The sequence below is a fragment of the Jaculus jaculus genome, chromosome 13 (genome assembly GCF_020740685.1).
Source record: "Jaculus jaculus isolate mJacJac1 chromosome 13, mJacJac1.mat.Y.cur, whole genome shotgun sequence".
Taxonomy (NCBI): domain Eukaryota; kingdom Metazoa; phylum Chordata; class Mammalia; order Rodentia; family Dipodidae; genus Jaculus; species Jaculus jaculus.
In genome coordinates this window covers 53,125,085-53,150,657 of record NC_059114.1, presented here as the reverse complement: position 1 = coordinate 53,150,657, position 25,573 = coordinate 53,125,085, and the positions used below count along the sequence as shown (strand labels likewise).

General features: G+C 38.4%; 1 protein-coding gene and 1 non-coding gene across 4 annotated transcripts in view; one reads left to right on the top strand and one right to left on the bottom strand.

Moving 5' to 3' along the window:
- The window catches only part of Fer (FER tyrosine kinase), a 417,682-nt gene that overhangs the window by 860 nt on the left and 391,249 nt on the right, over positions 1-25,573 (top strand). The gene's annotated exons all lie outside the window — the stretch shown is intronic.
- On the bottom strand, positions 22,143-22,245 carry LOC123454266. Its single transcript, XR_006633251.1, has one exon. It is a non-coding gene; the product is annotated as a U6 spliceosomal RNA (small nuclear RNA).

Here is a 25,573-nt window from a genome sequence, read left to right as displayed (position 1 = left end):
TTAAACTTCTCCCATAGGCACAACTTTCTGAAAGAAGCTCCTTAGGTTGGTGTTGATAGGGCTGTTGCACAAATTAAAGTTAACATGAGGTGGCCTCATTGTGTATTTGTGATTTTTCTTTGCACGCCATTGCAATCTAAAATAGTCTGTTAAGGTTGGAGTAGCCTTTCATTTTCATACACCCATGAAGATGTTAATTTATATATTCATAGTGGGTTCACTATCACTTGGATATAAATCATTCTAAACATGTACCACTGTTCTCACGCATTTGAAGATTAAATTTCTCCCATGAAGACACGTATATAAAAATGCAATGAGAAACATGAGGTTAGACCAAAACTATTTTAGTGATTAATGACTGGGAAATACCACATGTGCATGAGAACAGGACTTTAAAGAAAAACTATTACAAAATATAGTTATACAGTGTCATATTCTTGGTATACATGCATACGGGAGCTTTATGAAGATGTTCAAGGGCCTTATTTTATAAAAGGTGAAGTGTACCTTCGATAACCCAGAGAAGATTTTCTGCTAGACTAGGGCAAGGAAGCTATGATTTCAATGGTACTGGGAATACATTAAGAGAGTTCATAGGCATATTTGGAAACCCTTTCTGTTGTCTTCCATAAAAGACCTCTGGTTAAGATCTGTTTCATTTCTGCATTGACAGTATTAAATACACACTACACAGTCTTAACATTGTTTAGTGTCGAGTTAATGAAGCTTTTGCTCTACTTCAAAAGTACATACCATTTGTCTGGGAGTAATAATTCAGGCGTTAGGTAGACAAATCACTTTGCATTCATTTTCAACTCTTAAAAAGTTATAATTCTGCTGTGAACATTTCAAATTTTCTACTTTTTTCTCCAGTATTTTTCTAAGAAAAATTTAGATTTATGCAGAAACTGAGTTGTACTTACCCTTGGTAGGTAAGTAATACCTTTTGCATAACTGCTATTTAGTAAATATTAAGGAATGGGAACTGAAATGATCAAATTTATAACAAAATACTGTAAGGTGCTTTTTTATATGCTTATGAAAGTTGGTAATTACACATAAAACTTCAAAGCAGTTTTGTATGTGGTAAAATATTTTTGTACCAAGGCCCAGATGAGTTAATTGTATTTTGTAATCAGAAGAAAGGGAACCTATGAACTTTTCCATACAAATAAAAGTTTGGTTTTAAAATTGTTCTCCCGTGTTAATAGGCAATAGTTCTGCACCTTAATGAACATCTTTTGGAGAGAAGACAAAGGGGTTATCACTTATGCAGTGCTTTATTAATGTAATTTACTAAATTGCATCCTTATATGTTGTTTTGGAATATGAATGCATTTTTGTCAGCAAAGAAAGTTTACAAGTGTGAACTTCTTTTTAGTAGAACTACTTCATAGTGACAAGTAACTGTCTAGAGAGATTAGTCTTTTGATAGGACTCAAAGCTATCTTGGGGCTAGGGAGATGGCTCAGCTATTAAAGTTGCTTGCTTTCAAAGTTTGTCATCCCAGGTTCAGTTCCCTAGTACCCACATAAGCCAGATGCACAAAGTGACATATGCATCTGGAGTTTGTTTGTAGTGGCAAGAGGTCCTAGCGTGCCTATTTTCTTTTTCTCTCTGAAAATAAGTACATAAATAATATATTTAAAAAAGCTATCCTCATGGTGTTGATAAAGGAATATCATAATATAGATCTTCAATTTCTTATAAAGAAATAAAAGTAGAAAGGATATATATATATGTATATATTCATATGTATATATTATCATATTTATACTTTTCCATCTTAAGGGATTCTTGTACTCTTTAAGTAAATCTTTTAATACACACTAGATACTATTTATATTTATTTATTTCTAATAGATACTATTTTTTAAAGTACTGGAATTTGAAAGGTATGTCTCAGAATTTGTAGATATTTGGATCACCTTATTATTTTTTGGGTTTTCATTTGTCTTTGGCATCAGTCTTCCATGTCATTGAGAGATTCTTTAAAGGGCACAAACAGATGATCATTTTGCCACTTTAATAATTTGGAAACTACTAACTTGGATACATTGAGATGTAGACTTTTTCTGGGTAGGATCTTGCCTTGAAGTCCATATGTAGCAAAGAATGACCTTGAACTTCAGATTTCCTGCTTTTGCCATCATGCCTGGTTTATGCAGTGCATAAACCTCATGCTTGTCTTGCGTGCTAGGCTAACACTGGACCAATGGAGCTTCAGCCACAGCAGAGGGGGTTTAGATTTTTAAATCAGTGCTCCATTCCTTCCCTCCCTCTTTCCCCCTTCTCTTTCTTACTCCTTTTATTTCCTATTTTCACTTGATTATACAAGTTTAATGATGTCAAATCAACTGAGAAAACCCCCGTGAAGATAAGTCATCTAGTAATTCTACCATTTAATATTTTGGGGAAATAACTAAAATTTCTACTTTTCTACCTAATATTTAACCAGTCCTTGCAGCTTTGTAGACTTCATTTCAGTGTCTACATTTGCATCTAAATTTGTAGAGTTCCTGCAATGCTAAGTTATGCTAACTTAGAAGCCCCTCCCCACTCCCCCCCCCAAGCAGGTAGGGTCTCACTCTAGCTCAGGCTGACCTGAAATTCACTATGTAGTCTTAAGGTGGCCTTGAATTCATGGGGATCCTTCTAACTCTGCCTCCTGAGTGCTAGGATTGAAGGCATGCACCACCTAGCAAAAGTCTTCTTTTTAATTTAATTAAATTAATTTATTTGAGAGGGCGAGAGGGAGGGAGAGAATGGGCATGTCAGGATCCCTAGCCATTGCAAATAAACTTCAGATGCATGCATCACCTTGTACATCTGGCTTATGTGGGTACTGGGGAATTGAACCTGGGTCCTTAGGCTTCTCAGGAAGTACCTTAGCTTCTAAGGCACCTCTCCAGCCCAGTTATGCTAATTTAGAAGCAGGCTCCCAGACTGGGGAAACTAGAGGAGAGAACACAGAGCCAGGAGGAAAGAATCAATCAGACCATGTAATCCTAGTTTACCAAGTGAGACTACCAACAAAGTATGGGGCCTCCTTGGTTTTTCTTCGAAATTCAAAATATTTAGGTAAACTCAAGTTTACTCAGTAGCTTTCAAAGAAAAAAATTCTAAGAAAGGTGTCCATGTTTTTGGGATATTACATATTCAGCTTAGAAAAATTTAATTTTATGCATAACTTGGAATTATTTCATCAGTTTTCATCTATAATTATCAAACTATGACTAGTATTCAGTGTATATCATCACTATTCCTTATAAGGTTGATATTTTCTCTTTCCTTAGCAAATATTAGAAGCCTGGAAATTTTAATGGAGATGTTCTTTACCAGGTTGTAAAAGCATAATAAAAAAGAACCATTTATTTTGGAGTCACATAACCTGGATTTCAGTTACAGTTTCTTTTCTGTGGAATCTTGGACAGATTACTTAATATCAGTCAAATCTTAGTTTCCTCATGAATTAAATGAGGAAAGTAAAAATTATTTCATAAGAAAGTTACATAGAAGAAATTAGACAATGTAGGTAAAAATTCCTGACTTTAGGAAGTGCTAGTTTTGTATTCAACTCATAGTTTTGTTTCTCTTGGTGTAATGTGATTATTTTGTTCTCCTTAGACAAAGGACATTAAAACAGCATATGTTCAATATACTTAATTTTACATTTGTAGGTATATTCAAAAATAATTATAAATAGTGCAGATTGTTCTTCTATAGTTACAGTAACATACTTTAGTAGGTATTAGATATTTAAGTGGACTTTATTCCCTAAATATGTTCAGTTCTTCTGGGCTCTTGTATTATTTTTCTTTCATCTTAGATCACCATCTGTTCTTAGATAATTGCCATAAGCATTTGCTGAAAAGTGGTACAGAAGTGCTACTGTCTTAAAATGCTTGTGTGTATGTGTGTGTGTGTGTGTGTGTGTGTGTGTGTGTGTGTTGTGTACAGGTATGTGTATATGCTTGTTTGTATGTGTATGGGTGCATGGTGTATGTGCACTTGTGTGCATGTGCATAGGTGTGCATACGTGTGTGTGTGTGTGTGTGTGCACATGTGTGCATGGAGGCCAGTGGTCTATGTTGGGTATCTTTCTTGACTATGCTCCATCTTATTCTTTGACATAGGATTTCTTTGCTGAAGCTGGAGTTGCCGGAGTTTACTGATTCTGTTAGTAGCCAGCAAGCCCCAGTGCTAGGACTACCAATACACACCACCAGAGTGAAATTCCAGGTCAGCCTGGGCTAGCGTGAGACCCTACCTTGAAAAACAACAAAAGCACCAGGAAAGTCAAAGTCATTGTTAATGAACAATAAAAAATATTTGTATGATAGCACTACAGTCTTTGTTATAATAACATTAAGCATTGTGATTTTAATTGCTGGAAGATTATTTCCATAGTAAGACTGGTGATTTTTAGGAGCAGGCACTGAGCTCTTAATACTAGAATTTTTGTATTCTCAGCACTTAATACATAAAACTTCTTTTTGCATTGATTCACTTAGGAAAACATTTTTAACATATTTTTGAGTGAGATTGCTTTTCTTAAACTTAGTTTTGATGAACACATCTATGTATGTGTGGTGTGTGATGTGATGTATGTGTAGCATATGCATGTGTATGTATACTTGAGAAGGTCAGAAAATGTCGAGTATCCTTATTTTTTAATTCATCCACCTGTTTTCCTTGAGGTGGAATCTCTTAAGCCAGAGCTGCTGGTTCACCCAAGTGAGGCCACACCTAGCTGTTTAGTGGGTGCTGGGGAATGAAACTTAACAGCGTTAGGCCCTCATACTTGTATAGCAATGCCCTTAACTGCTGAACCATCTTCCCAACCCTGAGATTGCTTTTAAATACATCATCCTACTTGGAAGTACAATTAGATGTGAAAACTGCACAAAACCTATGCCCATTAGATCCTTGATATTTGCAAATGTTGTTTCTTGAAATATTTGCAAATCTAGGCTCTACTTCATAAAATTTAGTCAAATTTGATTAAAATATTTAAGTGACCTTTCAGAGGTTTGATTCTATAACTAGGACTTGAGTCATTAAAATTGCTAAATAATTCTTTGCTTCTAAAATGAGGGCTAGAATATAGGCATAGGTTCTCATGATCTGGTATACTGGGGTCTGCAGAACAAAGAACATTTCTGTCTTATAAAACCCCCTGCTTAGCCTGACATTGTGATGCACACCTTTAATCCCAGCACTTGGGAGACAGAGGTAGGATCACTGTGAGTTCAAGGCCACCTTGAGAATTCTATGTCTGCCTGGGCTAGAGTGAGACCCTAGAAAAACAAAAAAAAAAAAAAAAAAGAAAACAAAAATCAAAAACAAAAACAAAAAAACCTCTGCTTGTCATAAACATGATGGTCCTTGGTCTCTGTAATGCTTATTGCTGTTTCTGGGTTTGTTTTCTATTTGGAGATAACACTTCCTTAGTAGGTGTCCTTTCTGCTCGCCTGTTCAGCTTGTAGGGATTTCCTAAATTTATGTCAGTTGTTGGAGGCTCTCTTGTAAGTACAAAAGAAAAGTGTGTTCTGTTAACAAATGGCCAATAGCCACCCTACCAATTATACTACCTTTTGCCTTTTGAAAATATTTTCTAGTGTCTTTTCTTTTGAGTTATATTTCCTTTAGAATCACTTGCTTTATGTGAATTTTTTAATACAGGTTATTTTTTTTTTTAAGTTTTACTAAGGTTTTGTAACTTGGTTTGCGATAGCAAAGGAAGCATTTTCAAGCATTACCTCTTCTGTTTCACTGAAGAGTCTATGATGTAATGAAGTCTAATGTGGCAGATTCAGTTACTGTCATATTTGTACCCATTTTGAGTTTATATATTTGAGTTAAATACTCTGACTTTGTCAAGTCTATATACTTTTTTTTTTTAAATGAGAGTTTATTCTGAGCTGGTTACGAATGCCTGTGGCCCAGAAACATGAATTCAGTTGCCCCAAATGGCATGTTCTGATGTGGAAGCACTTGTATGATTATTTTTTTTCGAGGTAGGGTCTCACTGTAGCCCCGACTGACCTGGAATTCACTCTGTAGTATGAGGGTGCCCTCGAACTCACAGCAATCCTCCTACCTCTGTCTCTCGAGTGCTGGGACTAAAGGCGTGTGCCACCATGCCCAGCTTTTATATGAATTTTGTATAGTCACAGAACAAAAGGAAATCATAAATCAAGGCACTTATGTACATAGGCAGGGACATTAGTTAAGCAGGTTACAGCAAAGCAGAAGAATATTTGCTAAGGGCTCAGATGATATTTGATGACATTCTTAGTTTTTAGGTTGGTGGAAGCTCATGATCTGTAAGTTAATATGTTCAAAAGGATTTTACCTTCCAGTTGAAAGGATGTTATGTCAGATGAAGAGATAGGGACTAAATAGCTGATATCCCAAGACAATTTTGATTGTAGATCTATGTCACATTTCAATCCTAAATAATCAGAAGTTCTAATCAGTCTGCAATATCTTAAACATAGGTGTGGCTATTCCAGTGAACTTCAGTTTTGCAGTTCTCTCTGTTAGTTAAGTGTCACATTATGTACATGTGGAGACCAGTGCTTTTTTAAAAAAATTTTTTTTGTTTATTTTTATTTATTTGAGAGTGACAGACAGAGAAAGAGGCAGATAGATAAAAAATGGGCACGCCTGGGCCTCCAGCTATTGCAGAGGAACTCCAGACACATGCACCACCTTGTGCATCTGACTTATTTGGGCCCTAGGGATTCGAGCCTCGAACTGAGGTCCTTAGGCTTCACAGGCAAGTGCTTAACTGCTAAGTCATCTCTTCAGCTCCAAATGCTGTTTTTTTTTTTTATTTTTATTTATTATTTTATGAGAGAGAGGGAAGCAGAGAAAGGGGGGAAGGGAGAGAAAGGGGAAAGAATGTATTGGCATGCCAGGGCCTCCAGCCACTGCAGTCAAACTGCAGACAGTGCACATATGTGACCTTGTGCACTTGCAGTACATTTTGTATCTGGCTTACATGGGATCTGGTGAGTTGAACATGGGTCCTTAGGCTTTGCAGGCAAGCACCTTAAATGCTAAGCCATCTCTAGGCAGACCCAAATGTTGTTTTATATCCCATGGCGCTGGGAAACTTAGTCCTAGCATCTGATGAAGAAGAAACTTGAGTCAGAAGGAATTTCTTAAGGAGAGAAAATTGTTGTAGCTTTCATTAAGGAAGAAATGTGTATGTCATATTAATATTAGCTATTGTGATCTGGGTCTGAATTTTCTCCTTTTCCATTATCTATATCTGCTTTAACAAATACATTAATATTGTATTTAAACTTAGTCGAGAACATAATATGGGATAAAAATAGGTGTTTAATTTGATACATAGAAGTGGGGCTGTTGCTGTGATGAATCTGACCATCTAGATTTTGGCCTTTTGGAACTTGTGTGCCGGAGGAATGTAGATGGACTTGGTACTTGGGACTGCAGAAGCCTTACAGAGTCGTAGGCAAAGTTTTATGGGCTATTCTGATGAGGGTTTGAAACTGCTAAATACAGAGAGAATTGTAGACCGTGAAGGCTTGGCTTGTGAACTTTAAAAGGGGGACGAAAGACAGCAGGAAAATGTCAAGCAAGTTTTAAGTTACAAGCACAGAGACTGCTTTTGGCAGTTCTTAAGTACATTACTATCATTAAGGGTGGGTCAACTGCTTTACACTGAACCAATGGAAAAGATGTCAGAGTTAAATATAAGCTACTTATTTGAGAGAGAGAGAGAAAAAAAGAGAGAGAGAGAATGGTTGTTCCAGAGCCTCCTGCCACTGCAAATGAACTCCATACACATGCGCCACCATGTGCATTTGGCTTATGTAGGTTCGGGGAGTCAAACCTGGATCCTTCGGCTTTCCAGGCAAGTGCCGTAACCACTAAGCCATCCCTCTAGCCCAGAAATGCATACTCATTTACAAGGAAGTGACTTAAAGGAAACATTCTAAAGGCTCTTCTTCAAGGTCAAGCTTTATTTCCTCTTGGATAAACAAATTTGTTTATGTTGCTGCACACCTCATGGCTTAGCGGTTAAGGTACTTGCCTGCAAAACCTAAGAACTCAGGTTTAAATCTTTAGGTCCCACATAAGCTAGATGCACAGTGACACATGTGTGCAATGTTACACATGCGCACAAGGGGGCACATGCTTCTGGAGTTTGTTTGCAGCTGCTGAAGGCCCTGGTGTACCCATTCTCTCTCTCTCTCCTCTCTCTCTTTTTCTCTCTATCAGATTAAAAAAAGAAAAAAATGGCTGGGCGTGGTTGTGCACGCCTTTAATCCCAGCACTCGGGAGGCAGAGGTAGGAGGATCACCATGAGTTCGAGGCCACCCTGAGACTCTGTAGTGAAATCCAGGTCAGCCTAGGCTAGAGTGAAACCCTACCTTGAAAAACCAGAAAAAGAGAGAGAGAGAGAGAGAGAGAGAGAAATGCATGGAAGTGGGTCATGAAGTACATACAGTATTAGGCCACTGCTGAGATTGCATCCTGAGTAACAGGGTTGAATCCCTGTATTGAAGACCAAAAATGGCCATTGCATGGAGCTGTGAGGGTAAGACTGTGCTCTGCTGTGGAGACCTGAAGATGTTTTAGATGTACCAGCACTGTGCAGTAACTACTATGGAGAGCTGGTGGCTTGGGATGAAAGTTTTCCATGGGCTACTCAGCCCAGGAAGGGTGGAATAGAAAATCCAGAGACTGTCATCACTGGCTGTGGATATCAGACTTGAAATGCAGATGTTTGATTTTTACCTGATGGTTATTTATTTTGCATTGGTCCAATCTGTCCTTGTTAAGCCTTTTTTGCAATGGGGATATTTACTTTGTGCCATTATGTGTTGTAAGTATGTAATTTACTTTGATTTTTTACAAGACTCTCAGTTAAAAGACAGTCATATCTCAGATGAGACTTGGGACTTTTGAACAATGATAAAGTTGGTAAAGGTTGTGGGGACCTTTAAAGTTGAACTGAGGGCTGGAGAGATAGCTTAACATTTAGGGCACTTGCTTGTGAAGCCTAAGGACCAAGGTTCAATTCCCAGTACCCACATAAGCTAGTTACACAAAGTTGTGCATGTGTCTTGAGTTCATTTGCAGTGGTTAGAGGCCATGGCACACTCATTCTCTCTCATAAATAAAATAAAATAAATAAAATATAAAGTTGAACTGAATACACTTTACATTTTGAAATGGTCATGAGTCTATGGAGGCTAAGAGCAGAATGTGGTAGTTTCAATATGATACTTTACAGCTTCACAGACTCAGGTCTTTAATTAAAATAGAGCTTGCTATGTGACCTTCTACCAGGCAGATTTCTGTTACAGGGATGTGTGTCAGTGGTGGTGGATCTTGGAATTTAGCTCTAAGGTGTGTTGGGGGTAGATCTAAATTCCAACCCAGAGCTGTGGAGAGAGCAGTTTTGAGCTCTGGCTGTTGGTGCTTGTTGGTGTTGATTTTTCTCTCTCTACTATGTGGATGTATGATGAAAAGGAGCCAGCTTTTTCTGCCATTGATACTGTTTCCCAGGATTCTGTAAACCTGAAATAAACCCCTTTCCTACTGTAAACTGTGTCTGGTTGGATGTTTGTCCCAGCAATGAGGAGGTGATTGCAACAGTATGTATACATATATATGTAGACATACACACACATACACACACAAAGGCATATATGTATATATTAAAAGTAGGATCTTACTCTAGCCCAGACTGACATGGAATCAGAGTGATCCTTCTACCTCCACCTAAATAGGATTTAAACCAAACACAAAAAAATTTCTATGTATCATCATACTTAAGAATGACTATATTATCTGTTTTCTTACTATCTGCAGTCATTTGTACACTGAAATATTTTAAGAAATATTTAACTGTTTTGTTAGCTTTTAAAAATATTTATTTTTATTTATGAGAGAGAGGGGGGGCACGCAGAAAGTAGGAAGGCGGGAGAAAATGGGCATGCTATGGCCTCTAGCCACTGCAAACGAACTCCATATGCATGCACGACCTTGTGCATCTGTCTTTTGCGGTTTTTGGGCAGTTGAACCTGCCTTTGGTTTTGCAGACAAGTTCCTTAACCACTAGGCAATCTGTCCAGCCTATGAATTATTTTTAAACATGTTTTTATTTATTTGTGTGTGTGTGTGTGTGTGTGTGTGAGAGAGAGAGAGAGAGAGAGAGAGAGAGAGAGAGAGAGAGAGAGAGAGAGAGAAAGGGAAGGAGAGGATGAGTGTGCTGGGATCTCCAGCTGCTGCCAATAAACTCCAGATGTATGTGCCACCTTATGCATCCAGTTTATGTGGGTCCTGGGGAATTAAGCCTGGTTTTTTGGCTTTGCAGGAAAGTGCCTTAACCGCTAATCCATCTGTCCACCCCTAAATATTTTACATATTTATTTATTTGAGAGAAAGGGGGAGAGAGTGAAATATTTTGATGTTTTGAGTCTTAGAAATAATTTATTATTTTTTACACTGTTTTTTCCTTTTTATTGACAGTTTCCATGGTTACAGACAATAAACCATGATAATTTCCCCCCTTTTCTCCTTCACAAATTTATACTCCATCATATTCCTTCCCTCTCACCATTAGTCTCTTATTTTGATGTCATCATCTTTTCCTCCTATTATATGATAGTCTTGTGAAGATATTACTAGGCACTATGAGGTCATGGATAACAAGGGCAATTTCTGTCTGGATGATTGCACTATAAGCAGTCCTACCCTTCCTTTGGCTTTTACATTCTTTCAGCCACTTCTTCCACAATGGACTCTAGCCTTGGAAGGTGTGATATGGATGTTCCAGTGCTGAACATTCCTCAGTCATATCTTCTCAGTACTATGGTGCCTTTTGGGTCATCCCAGTGATCACCACCATCTTAAAAGAGGAACTTCTCTAACCAAAGGTGAGACTAGCATTAATATATGGGTATGAACATTTAGTAAAATGCTTACGGGGCAGTTTGGTGAGCATAACACATGCATATAGTCAGACAAGAGCAAGTGTCACACTCCTAAGGCTCATGACCTCCTCCACCATAGGCTTTTGGTTAGTTCAGTACCAGGCTTGTATTCCATCCCATAGAGTGGGCCTCCAGTCCAATTAGAGAGCACTTGGTTTCCCCCTTAACAGACATGCCACTATTGCACCTATTGGCTCATTTGGTCTTGCTGGGCAAACTTGAAGCTTGCAGAGCCCACTATTTTCATGACTGATGGCTTTTGTCTCCCATAAGGCTGCATGCAGTGCAGCTTTTTCCAGCTTTCTGTCAGCTGGTCTACTGGGAGAAGGTTTGCATCTCAGCCAGTTTGATTTCTCAGTGACCTTGCAGCCCGGGCATGTGGAATCTTCAGCAATAGGGTCTTATCATCTATTCCTGGTGGGAAACCAAGAGCCTTGGCAATAGCCTATAATGTTTTGGGTGCATCAGGGATGTCCCTGGCCAACAGCTCACTGGAAGGTAGCCCATCCCTGGCACTGAAATTTTTCTAGTAACAATCTATGGCTTCTGGGTATGCATTATCTAAAGAAATAGGTTATCATGTGGCTTATTCACAATATCCTGAATTTTGATTACTGCTCCCTGCACACTCCTTGTACTCAATCTCTTCCCCTGACCTCACTTAGGCCATTCCACTCACAGTAGTCTGTCCATCTACTTACATATATATAGTACCATCCCCTTAAGTTCATCCCTCTCCTCCCTCCCTTATAGCCCCTTTCTAGCTTACTAGCCTTTCCTCCCAATTTTTACTCCAACTCGCACACAAATCTGAACATTTGAAACTGGGATCCATGTATGAGAGAAAACATGCGAGGTTTGGCTTTCTAGGCCTGGGTTACCTCACTTAGTATAATCCTTTCCAAATCCATCCATTCCCCTGCAGTTTTCATAATTTCATTTTTCTTTACCACTGACTAGAACTATGTTGTGTAAATGTACCACATCTTTGTTATCCATTCATCTGTTGAGGGACATTGAGGCTGGTTCCATTTTCTAGCTATTGTGAATAGATAAGCAATAGACATGGTTGTGCATGTATGTCTAAAGTAGCAAGAAGAGTTCTTAGGATATATGCTAAGGAGTGGTATAGCTGGCTCATATGGCAAGTCTATTTTTAGCTGTCTTAGAAACCTCCACAGTGATTTCCACAATGGTTTTACCAGAATGCATTCCCACCAGCAGTGTAGAAGAGTCCCCTTTTTCTGCATCCTCACCAACATTTATTGTCATTTGTTTTCTTGATGATTAGCAAATCTGACATGAGTGAGATGGAAACTCAAAGTAGTTTTAATTTGCATTTCCATGATGGCTCAGTATGTAGAACACTTTTTTAGATGTTTACATGCCATCTGTATTTCTTCTTTTGAGAATTCTCTATTTAGTTCCGTAGCTTTTTTTTTTTTATTTTTGGTTTTTCAAGGTAGGGTCTTACTCTAGCTCAGGCTGACCAGGAATTCTCTATGTAGTCTCAGGTGGCCTCGATCTCATGGTAATCATCCTACCTCTGCCTCCCAAGTGCTGGGATTAAAGGCATGTTCCACCATTCCCAGCCACAGCCCACTTTTTAATTGAGTTGTTTGATTTCTTATTGCTTAGTTTTTTGAATTCTTTGTATAATCTAGGTATTAATCCTCCATCAGATGTTATGGTAGTTTTAATAGATGGCCCCTAATATATTCAGTTTTTTATTAGTTTGTAGTTTGCATCTGTAGCCACTTCACTGGAGGCAGCTTCACTGGGCAGATCTTAAGGTGTGGTGGTGGGTTTCATATTAAAATCTAAAGATATGCTAAGTGTGCCTAGCTGGAGTTCCTGAAGTGTGCTGTGCTGTATGGCTTTTGGATTTTAGTCTTGTGTTTCTCTCTCTATGTTTGGTCCTATGAAAGCAGGCCAGCTTCTTCTGCCATTATAGAACTTCCCCTGGATCTTTAAGCTTCAATAAATATCCCTTCCTCCGTAACTGTGCCTGGTCTGGAAGTTTATCTCAGTAAATCTGAAGCTGTTTGATACAGAATCTGGTACCAGAATGTGGTGTGAGATGAACCTGACCATGTGGATTTTTGTCTTTTGGAACCTTTATTTTGGAGGAATGATCATGGACTTGATATGTGTAACTGAAGATGCCTTCTGGAGTGGTAAGCCATGTTTTATGGACTATTCTGATGAAAGTTGAGAATGCTAAGTGCAAACAGTATTGAATTTCGAGGCTTGGCTTATGAGCTTTCCAAGGGGAAGGAAAGACTGCAGAGGACTTTGTTGGACTTGGGTTACTGGCATAAGGGCTGGCTACATTCTGTTGCCCAGGCCCAGAGAGTTTGATCAAGGTTAAATTTGTAATTGGCTGATGTTCTTGGCTAAAGATATCACACTGAAAGATTTAATATTTTAAGTTGGAAAATCTTAAGCGAGTTAAAATTTTAGGCATTGAGACTGGTTTCAGGTTGCTGAAGCTGCTATTGTGAAACACGTTAGCTATCTTAAAGAAGATGGTCCAACTGCATTACATTAAAACAATGGAAAGGATGCCTGAGGAAAGACTATCATAGAAATGCAAACTCTTTTGGAAAGAGTTGACTGGAGAAGGAACCTGCTTCTCAAGGTTACAATTTATTTCATCTCTGAATTAAGAAAATGGCTGTGTCGGGCTAGAGAGATGGTTTAGTGGTTAAAGCAGTTGCTTGCAAAAATCAAAGGATCCTGGTTCAACTCTTCAGGACCCACGTAAGCCAGGTGCACAAGGGGGCACATGCATCTGGAGTTTGTTTGCAACGGATGGAGGCCCCCGCATGCCCATTCTCTCTCTCTGCCTCTTTCTTCCAAATAAATAAATTAAAAATGTGTGTGTGTGTGTAGACTATGGCTGTGTCCTGCACACTTGGCATTGGTTTCAGAAACATGAAAAATGTGTGGAGTGGTCATTATTTGCACATGGTTCCAGGAGCTGCTGCTGAGATACGGCATGAGGCAGGGTGTGATGCCCTGATGGGCTGAAAGAGCCTTTGGAAGATGGACCAGGGTTTGCATGGAGATCTGAAGACATTTGGATATATTGTAAGGGTCCAAGAATAGCTGAAGAAAGACCCTGGACTCAAATAGTATGTAAAAGCAAAGAGCTTTAATTCTGCAGAATCAGCCAGCATGCGGGGTCAACCATTCATACAAAATGGAAACCCTGAGAGGTGCATGCAGGCCCCTTTTAAGCGCAGCTAGGAGAATTTTAGGAGGGTTATGTCATCTTCTAATGTGATTGGCTAAGTAAGCAGCAGTTACATTTGTACACCTTTGATTGGCTGTGTCCCAGATTTTACTATCTTTGGACAGGTTTAGACATGTTTTAGAGACTTTGCAGGAACTTACTTAACCCTGGAGCCTGCTGTCTCAGGCAAGTCCTTTTCTTGGTCATAGTCTAGAGGTATTGCAGGAGCTGACTTAGGCCCCTGGGTGGCTATCTTCCCCGGCCGCCTGTCAGGGTCACTGTTATGAACAACTCTTTGTGGTTTTCCCCAGAAGTCTTGCCTGCCTCTCTGAGAAACTGAAACTTAACCCTAGCTGTAAACTGTAGCAAATTTGATCCTCTTAATACCAGGACTGTGCAAGGGGTACCATGAAACACACTGTTAGCCTAGGTTGGAAGTGTTCCCTGGCTACTCTGCCTAGCTAGACGGGTGAATTGGAAAATCTGGAGACTGGCAGGTTTTGGTTATATTGAACTTGAACTGCAGAAGTTTGATGTGTGTTTGATGGTGGTTGAGTTTACATTGTTTTACTCTCTCCTTGCTATGCATTATACTTTCCTTTATATGTTGGAAGTATGTTATATGTTATACGTTCCTTTATATGTTGGAAGTATTTAACTTGTTTGATTTTATAGGACTTACTATCTTAAATTGTTCAAGACACTGGGGACTTTTGAAATTGAAAAGAGTACAGTTTACAATGTGTGATGGTTATAAATCTATTGGGGGCCAGGGGCAGAATGTGGTGGCTTGAATAGATAGCCACCAATATATTCCATTTTTTATTAGTTTGTAGTTTGCATCTGTAGCCACCTGGCTGGAGGAAGTGTCACTGGGCAGACCATAAGGTATGGTGGTGGGTTTCAAATTTCAATCTAAAGATATGCAAAATGTGCCTTGTTCAAGTTCCTAAAATGTGCTGTGCTGTGTGGCTTTTGACTTTTAGGCTTGCATTTTTCTCTGTGTTTGGTCCTCAGAAAGCAGGCCAGCTTCTTCTGCCATTATGGAACTTTCCCTGCATCTGTAAGCTTCAATAAATCCCTTTTTCCATAACTGTGCCTGGTCTGGAAGTTCATTTCGGTGAACCTGAAGCTGTCTGCTACAGATGAATAGCTAGCAAAGATTTTTTTCACCCATTTTGTAGGTTGTCTCTTTGCTCTATTTAGTGTCCTGTCCTTAGCTATACAAAAGCTTTGTAATTTCATGAGATCCCAGAGATTGATTAGTAGTTTTATTTCCTGAGCAACTAGTGTTATATTCAGAGTCATTACCTATGCCAATATGTTAAAGGGTTTATCCTACTTTTTCCTCTAGCAGTTTCAGAGTTTCAGGTCTGATATTAAGGTCCCTGACCCATTTGGAATTGATTCTTGTACATGGAGAAAGACAAGAATATATTTCCATCCTTGTACATATAGATGTCCATGTTTTCCCAACACCACTTGTTGAAGAGACTGTCTTTTCTCCATGAATTTTTTTTTGTGTTTTTGTCAAAAATCAGTTGGCAATAGCTGCCTTGATTAACATCTGGGTCCTCTATTCTATTCCATTGATTTACATGTCTGTGTTTGTGCCAGTACCATGCTGTTTTTGTTTCTATGGCTTTGTAATATAGCTTAAAATGAAGTATAATGATACTGCCAGCCTTATTTTTGTTGCTCAAAATTGTTTTGGCAATTTGAGGGCTTTTGTGCTTCCAAATGAATTCTAGGATTGTTTTTTCTATTTCTGTGAAGAATTCCATTGAAATTCTAATGGGGATTGCATTAAATGTGTAGATAGATATTTTCACAATGTTGGTTCTTCCCATCCATGAACATGGGATGTCTTTCCATTTTCTAGTGTCTTCTACAATTTCTCACTTGAGTTTTTTTAAAGTTTTCATTGTAGAGATCCTTCACTTCCTTAGTTAGATTTATTCCAAGGTACTTTATTTTTTTTGGGGGGGGGCAATGTGAATGGAAGTGATTCCCAGATTTCTTCCTTATATGTTTCTTTTTAGTTTATAGAAAAGCTACTGATTTCTGTGTATTTATTTTGTATTTACCTACGTTGCTAAAATTATCAGTTCTAGGAGTTTGCTGGTAGAATCTTTAGGTTCCTTTATGAATAGAATCATATCATCTGCAAATAATGACAATTCAATCTCTTCCTTTCCAAGTTGTATCCCTTTTATGAGTGTCTTTTGTCTTATTGCTATAGCTAAGACTTCCAACTCTCTATTGAATAAGAGTGGAGACAGTGGACACTCTTGTTTTGTTCCTGATTTTAGTGGAAAAGCTTCAAGTTTTTCCCCATTTAGCATTAAGTTTTATTATGTTGAGATTGCACCTTGTGAGAAAAAGAGGTTAATTTTGGCTTACAGGCAGGCTTGAGGGGAAGCTTCATGATGGCAGGGGAAAATGATGGCATGAGCTGAGGGTGGACATCATCTAATGACCCACATAAGGTGGACAACAGGAACAGGAGAGTGTGCCAAACACTGGCAAAGGGGGAGCTGGCTGTAACACCTATAAGCCCGCCCCCAACAATGCACTGCTTCCAGGAGGCATTAATTCCCAAATCTCTATTAGCTGGGAACCTAGTATTCAGAACACCTAAGTTTATGGGGGACACCCAAATCAAACCACCACAAGGGAGTATTTCAGTTTTCTTATATTTGTTAAGATTTGCCTTGTGTTCTATTGTGTCGTGGTCTCTTTTGGAGAATGTTCCATGTGCTGCCGAGAAAAATGTATATTTTGTAGCATTTAGATGGAATGTTCTGTAGATATCTGTTAGGTCCATTTATTCCATGACATCATTTAATCCAGATGTCTCTCTGTTTATTTTGTGTTCAGATTACCTGTCAGTTGTTGAGAGTGGGGTTACTTAAGTCACCCACTACAACTGTGTTTGGTGTTATCTGTGACCTTAAGTCTAATAGTACTTATTTGATGAAATTGAGAGCCCCTATGTTAGGTGCATATACGTTTAAGATTGTAATGTCCTTTTGGAGTGTTCCTTTAATCATAAAAGTGACCTGTTTTTCTCCACAAATGTTGGTTTGAAGTCTATCCTGTCAGGTATTAGAATAGTGACCCCTGCTTGTTTCCTTGGCCCATTTGCTTGAAATACCATTTTCCATCCTCTTGCCCTGAGACAGTGTCTATCTTTTTTATTTTTGTCTTTTTTTTATTTTTTATTTTTGTTTTTTCTTTCGTTTTTCTTGTGGCTGTGTCTATCTTTTATTGAGAGATGAGTTTCATGGAGGCAACAAATGGCAGGATCCTGCTTTTTATTCCAGTTTGTAAGCCTTTGTCTTTTGGTTGGGGCATTGAGGCCATTGATAGTAAGAATTATTATTGAAAGGTATGTATTTGTTCTTGCCATTCTTCTTCTTTAGTAGTGCTTCTTGTTTTCCCTTTACTCTCTTGTTTTAACTGTTATTTAACTATGGGTTATTTTTTTTCCCCATTTCCTCATGTGTGTGCTTTGTTTTCTCTTTAGCATGAATGATTCCTTCAAGTATTTTCTGTAGAACTGGCTTAGTTGTCATAACTTCTTTCAACCTGTTTTTGTTGTGGAATTTCCATATTTCTCCATCAATTTAGATACAGGATAAAGCAATCTTTGTTAACAGTTGTTATCTTTCACAACTTGGAATACATCATGAGTAACTGTCTGTGATCCTGATGGGCTTGCCTTCATAGGTGACTTGCTTTTTCTGTCTGACTACTTTCAATGTATTTTCTTTGGTTTGCATGTTTAGTAGTTTACTTATAACATGGCAAGGAGAGGTTCTTTCCAGGTTTTATTTTATTTATTTATTTATTTTTTCTGCTTGATATTCTAAAGGCTTCCTATATCTGCATTGGTATCTCTTTCCCAATTTGGGGAAAACTTTCCTTTGTGATTTTGTTGAAGATGCCTCCTATGCCTTTGGAGTGAAATTCTTTTCCTTCTACTACATCCTGAATTCTTAGGTTTGATCTTGTCATAGTGTCCCGAACATCTTGAAATTCCCATTCATACTTTCCTATTAGCTTATCTTTCTCTTTGTTGGACTGTATTAGGTCTGCCATGTGGTCTTCTAGTTTAGATATTCTATTTCTTTTTTTTTTTTTTTTTTTTTCGAGGTAGGGTCTCACTCTGGCTCAGGCTGACCTGGAATTCACTATGTAGTCTCAGGGTGGCCTCGAACTCTCGGCGATCCTCCTACCTCTGCCTCCCAAGTGCTGGGATTAAAGGCGTGCGCCACCACGCCCGGCTAGTTTAGATATTCTATTCTCTCCTTCATTCATTCTATTGGTGAGACTTTCCACTGAGTTTTTAAATTTGACTTACTGTGTTTTTCAGTACTAGTATTTCTCCTTGGCTTTTCTTCAGTATTTCTATTTCCTTACTCATGTCTTACTTTTCATTAAACTGGTTTCCTGTGTTCTCTTTGGATTCCTTCAGGAGTTTGTTTTCTTCTTTGATTCCTTTGATTTATTTATTTGAGAAACGCAGAGAGAGGCAGGCAGATAGACAGAATGGGTGCCAGGGTCTCCAGCTGCTGTAAAAGAACTCCAGATGAATGTGCCACCCTGTCCATCTGGCATATGTATGTCTTGGGGAATCAAACCTGGGTCCTTTGACTTTCCAGGAAAATGCCTTAACTGATAAGCCATCTCTCCAGTGTCTGCTATATTATCATTGTTTTTAAAAAGTATTTATTTGTAAGCAGAGAGAGAGAGAAAGATAACAGGAGAGGAGACAGAGTGAATGGGTACACCAAGGGCCTCCAGCTGCCGCAAATGAAATTTCAGATACATGCACCTCTTTGTGCAGCTGGCTTTGTGAGTCCTGTGGAATTAAACTCAGGTTGTTAGGCTTTACAGGCAAGTGCCTTAACTAGTGAGTCATATCTCTATCCTGTATTACCTTTTAATTTTAGTTATTTTGTCTAGCTAGTTTGATTCTATAAGTCATACCTTATTTGACATGATTAGTTTTTTTTTTTTTTCCTTGTTTTTGAGATAGGGTCTCATGTAGACCAGTGAGACTTTAAAGTTGCTACATAGCCGAGAATGACCTTGTTATTTCTGCCTCCACCCTCCTGTGCTGGGATTATAGGTGTGCTCTATGAAGTTCTGGGCATTAAATTAAGGGCCTCATGATTGTTATGCAAGTACTCCTAGTCCTAAAGTACCTTCTTCTAATTTCAGTAAAGAATGATCTTCAGTGTGCAAATCATTCTTCTTGTTTATAACTGATAATTTCATTTGTCTCATTATATTGCCAGATTTTGGTTTAGGTAACTAAATGTGCAGCATATTACAGAGAAAATCAAATAATAATCTAGTATCATTTTGAATTTCCTTTAAACAAAATTAGCCAATTCTTGTGTATCAAACATAAGTGACAGGGCTACATAAAAATCAAGAACTTATTACTTCAGACATTTGCTAGGTATACACAAAATGAAATGTTTGGTGTTGCATGCTTTAAATAAGATTATATGTGTAACACAGTTAGCCTAGTCTTTGAAATATATGACATACTCAATAAATGTTAAATATTAACTGGCAAAAAAAAAAAAAAAATCAAGATATCACCAGGCATGGTGGCTCACACCTTTAATCCCAGAACTTGGGAAGCAGAGGTAGGAGGATTGCTGTGAGTTTGTGGCCACTCTGAGACTCCAGAGTGAATTCCAGGTTAGCCTGGGCTAGAACAAAACCCTTAACTCTTCCTCCCCCTCAACAAAGACAGAAAAATCAAGAGACCACACTTTTGAGGAATCAGGGTTCAATAGGTTTTATGGGTACAACCAAATCTTACTTCACAACTAGAAAAGTAAGTGGGACTCCAATAGGAGACATTTTGTTATATTGTCTATCTTCTTCTCATTGGCAAAATACAATTTTTAAATTTTTTTATATTTTATTTTTATTTATTTGATAGAGAAAGGGAGAGAGTGAGGGAGAGAGAAAGAGAGAGAGAGAGAATGGGTGCACTAGGGCCTCCAGCCACTGCAAATGAACTCCAGATGCATGCACCCCCTTGTGCATCTGGCTATTGTGGGTCTTGGGGAATCGAACCTGGGTCCATTGGCCTTGCAGGCAAACACCTTAACCGCTAAGCCATCCCTCCAGCCTTAAATACAGTTTTTATTTAGTACTTTTCCAATCCTGGATAACTGTTCTGTGAGATGCCTTGAAGACATTTAATTAGGAAACATTGACTCTTCAGATAGAGGTTACAAAGCACCATATGTAGAATTAGTTTTGACGTAACATTCTAGTCAGGCATGGTGGTATATACCTTTAATTCTAGCACTTGGGAGGCAGACGTGGGAGGATTGCCGTGAGTTTGAGGCCACCCTGAGACTACATAGTGAATTCCAGGTCAGCCTGAGTTAGAGTGAGACTTTACCTTGAACAACAAACAAACAAAAAAAGAAATAACATTCTAAAATATCTTTTTTGAATATAAATCCTTTTTTAAGGTATGTCTTCTATTATTTTTGTTATTAGTATTTTAAGCAAATTTAGCCTGTTAGAATTCCTAGTCCAGGGCTGGAGAGATGGCCTAGCGGTTAAGCGCTTGCCTGTGAAGCCTAAGGACCCTGGTTCGAGGCTCGGTTCCCCAGGTCCCACGTTAGCCAGATGCACAAGGGGGCACATGCGTCTGGAGTTCATTTGCAGAGGCTGGAAGCCCTGGTGCACCCATTCTCTCTCTCTCCTATCTGTCTTTCTCTCTGTGTCTGTCGTTCTCAAATAAAAAAAAAAAAAAGATTAAAAAAAAAAAAAAAAGAATTCCTAGTCCAATTCTTGTCCCTCTAGTGAGGTCTCTTTTGATTCTAGCAATAGGTCAGTTTTGGTAACTCTACCTGTTGGAATTAGAGAATGATTTTTTATTTATTTATTTTTTAATATGATTAGTATAAGAAGAGTCAACCCCAAACCCTAGCTATTAAGCATCAGTAGATTAACTGTTACTACAAGGTGGATAGAAGTCTGAGTGGGTTTCCCAGGTGTGCCTAACCTGGTGGTAGTATATAGATCTTTGAGAAATTGAGTCCATCAATTACTCCTATAAGGTACAGTTTCTGTGGTTGACAAATATGGTTAGGTCCCATACCATAGGGTTGGTAGTATATACATCATCTAGAAATTGAGTCCATCAACTACTCCTATAAGGTAGAGTTTGTGTGGTTGACAAATATGGTTAGGTCCCATACCATAGGGTTGGTAGTATATAGATCTTATAGAATTTGAGTCCATCAACTATTCCTATAAAGAGTTTGTGTCATTGACAAATATGGTTAGGTCCCATACCGTAGGGTTGGTAGTGTATAGAAATCTAGAAATTGAGTCCATCAACTTCTCCTATAAGGTAGAGTTTGTGTGGTTGACAAATATGGTTAGGTCCCATACCATAGGGTTGGTAGATACTTCTACAAGGCTGATGGTCTTTACAGGAGTGAAAATCGTAAATGCAATGAAAATTCTGATTAGTAGACCAAATTTTATGATTAACTTTATATGTTTGATGAAATAAGTTCCACAGTTACTATGTAAGTTAGCAGAAATGCCATAATCATTAATAATATTTTATATATTTTTTCCTATTGCTTAGATTATAGCTTCCTGTCAAGGGAAGACTTCCACTGAATAAGAAAACATACAAACTTAGCATTAAGACATACTTCTGTCATCATTGTTAAAGGTATTGGGTAAATCTAATCTCTAAACTTGAAATAGTCTATTGAAATAAGGGGATAAGCCATAAAATTCTTGTTTTATAAACCACACTCCGAAAATATAAACTCTTATTCTAAGAAAAGTTGGGTTCTAGGTTTATATCATCTAATTTTTATTTAATGAATTTTTATTTTTATTTTTTATTATTTTAAAATATGGAGCACTTCACAAATTTGCATGTCATCCTTGCTCAGGGGCCATGCTAATCTTCTCTGTATCATTCCAATTTTAGTATATATGCTGCTGAAGCAAGTATTTATTTTATTTTTTAAAAGTTTATTTATTCGTGTGTGTGTGTGTGTGTGTGTGTGTGTGTGTGTGTGTGTGTGTGTAGGGGGGTTGGTGCCAGGGCCTCATGCTGCTGTAAATGGATACCAGATGTTATCTCCACTTTTTTTTTTTTCTTTTTAGTTTTTGAGGTAGGGTCTTACTCTAGCCCTGGAATTCCTGTGTAGTTTCAGGCTGGCTTCAAACTCATAGTAATCCTCCTACCTCCACTTTCTGAGTGCTGGGATTAAAGATGTCATGCTCAACTCACTTAAAAAAATATTTATTTATTTATGTATTTTTAAGTGGGAGAGGGGAGGGAAGGAGGAGAAGGAGAAGAATGAGAAAGAGAATTTGGGCTTACCAGGGCCTCCAGCCACTGCAAACAAACTCCAAAGGCATGTATTACTTTGTGCATCTGGCTTTATGTTGGTACTGGGGAATTGAACCCTGGTTATTCGGCTTTATAGGTAAATGCTTTAATCACGGAGCCCTGTCTCCAGTCCTATCTCCACTTTTTGCATCCAGCTTAAATATTTTGGAAATTGAACCTGCATTGTTAAGCCTTGAGAGCAAGCACTTGTAACCACTCAGCAATCTTCCTAACTCCAAGGAATTTTTAGTAACCTTTAATTATAGTAGACTTCGTTATATACATATTTTGATGGTTTTTATTGACAGCCTCTATTCATATAGAAAATATACCATTATCATAATTCCCTCCCATCCTTTCCTTTTCCCCTTTTAAATCCCCTCTTCACTGAATCCTTTCTTTCTTTTTTTTTTAAATTTTTTTTGGTTTATCTTTATTTATTTATTTGAGAGTCACAGGCACACAGAAAGAGACAGAGAGAGGGAAAGAGAATGGGCGCGCCAAAGCTCCAGCCACTGCAAACGATCCCCAGACGCATGCGTCCCCTTGTGCATCTGTCTAATGTGGGTCCTGGGGAATCGAGCCTTGAACTGGGGTCCTTAGGCTTCACAGACAAGCACTTAACCACTAAGCCATCTCTCCAGCCCAAATCCTTTCTTTCTAATTAGCCTCTCTTCTATTTTGATGTCATAAAATTTTTTCTTCTTATTATGCAGATCTTGTGTAAATAGCGTCAGCCACTGGGAGGTCATGAATACTACAATCACTTTATGTCTGGAAAACTGTATTGCAAATCACTCCTCCTCTTCATTCCACCACCTTTTCCACAATGATTCCTGAGCCTTGGAGGGTGTGATAGAGATGTCTCACTTAGTGTTGAGCACAGCACTGTCATTTCTTCTCAACTATGGTGAGTTTTGAGTTTCCCCAGTAGTCACCACCATCTGAAAAGAGAAGCTTCTCTAACCAAAAGTATGAGATGCATTAATATAGGGGCATAAAAATAAGTAATTATGGGCTGGAGAGAAGGCTTAGTGCTTTAGGCGTTTGCCTGCAAAGCCAGAGGACCTTGGTTCGATTCCCCAGGACCCATGTAAGCCAGATGCACAAGTTGGTGCATGCATCTGTCGTTTGTTTGCAGTGGCTGGAGGCCCTGGTGCACCTATTACCTCTTTCTCTGCCTCTTTCCCACTCTTGCTCTCTCAAATTAAAAAAAAATTAAATTAAATTAAAAAATAAGTAATTAGAGGGCAGTTTGGTGGGCATAATATATCATTAAGTCAGACAACAATGGTAGTTCCTCCTCAGGGCTTATGAACCCCAGCCATAGGCTTTTGATAAGATTTTCAGTGGCAGTCATGAGATTTTTTCATGGAGTAGGACTCAAGTCCAGTCAGTCAGAGAACATTTGGTTTTCCCCATAACAGACATGCCATCATTTCACCAGTTAGGTATATTTGGCCAGGCTGGCCAGCTGTAAAGTTTGCAGGGTCTAGTGCTGGTTAAGACCATTGATGACTTTTCTCCCCACACAGGCTGCATAGGCCTTTCTAGCACGCTGACAGCAAATCAACAGGGTGGAGGCTTCCAGCTCAGCTCCAGCTTGATTCTTCAGTGATTTGCAGCCAAAGCATGTGGTGTATCATGTACATATTATCTTTAAGTTTTATCTTTCATAATAACCTTTAAGACACTTTAACATTCTAGCCCTGTTCTCATTTTTCCTTTTTCATTTTGGAAAAAAGCCTTTACTTTAGGAATAATCTTATTTCAGTGCTTGCAGAAAACTTTCTGGGTGTGTATGACCTGTGTGTACATTCACTACGGTCACAGGAAACCTTGGGTGTAAGTCCTTGCCTTCTACCTTGTTTGAGAAAGAGTCTCTTGTTTGATGTTGTGTTTCCCAGTCTAGCTGGCCTGACAGCTTCAGTGGGGGAGGGTTCCTGTTCTCAACCCCATCTCACTGTAGGCGTGCAGGGATTACTGATACATAGCACTATGTCCAGATTTTACATGTGTTCTAGGTATCTGAACTCAGGTTATCACCTCACCACCCTGTCCCAAGTCAGCCACTGCCTTTACCCACTGAGCCATATCCCAAGACCTTCAAGATACTTTCTCATATAAAAACATTTCCTTGTTTTGGTTAGCCTTTTTTACCAAAACACTATTTTCATACCTATAACTTTTATATACTTTCTTTGTCATACTTTATGGTTTCTTTTTGTCTTTTCTTTCTTCACAAACTTTCTGAATTTAGAAAGACCATTTTCTTAAAATAACTTTATATTTAATGAAAACCCTGGTAGTTATATTTGAAATATAAGAGACGTGGACATTGTATCTGAAATTACCTAGCAATAATCATAGCAGAAAAAAACATGCTAACAATCTTAGAAACATTTCTAGTTTTAAGTCCTATAAATTAAGAAGTATTTAGACTAAATTTATTTCTAAGTCAATTTGAATCAAACCCTTTGGGGTACATTTTTGTATAAACACACTGTGGTGGTTTGAATTAGGTATCCCCATAAACTCATGTGTTCTGAATGCTAGGTCCCGAGCTGGTGGCAATTTGGGAATTGGAGCCTGTTGGAGGTGGTGTATTGTTGGGGGTAGGCTTATGAGTGTTATAGCCTCTTCTTGCCAGTGTTTGACACAATTTCCTGTTGCTATTGTCCACCTGATATTGGACAGGAGGTATGTCTAGCCTCGATTTATGCCATGTTTTCCCCTGCCATCATGGAGCTTCCACTTGAATCTGTAAGCCACAATTTCATTCCATCAGATGCTTTTGGTTGGGTGTTTTCTGCAGCAATGAGAAGGTAACTGAAATGTATACCATATAATAACACACATCTGAAGGTAACACATTGAATCATACTGGCTGATAAATAAGCTAGAACCTTTATGCTAAAATTCAGTCATATGATAAAAAAG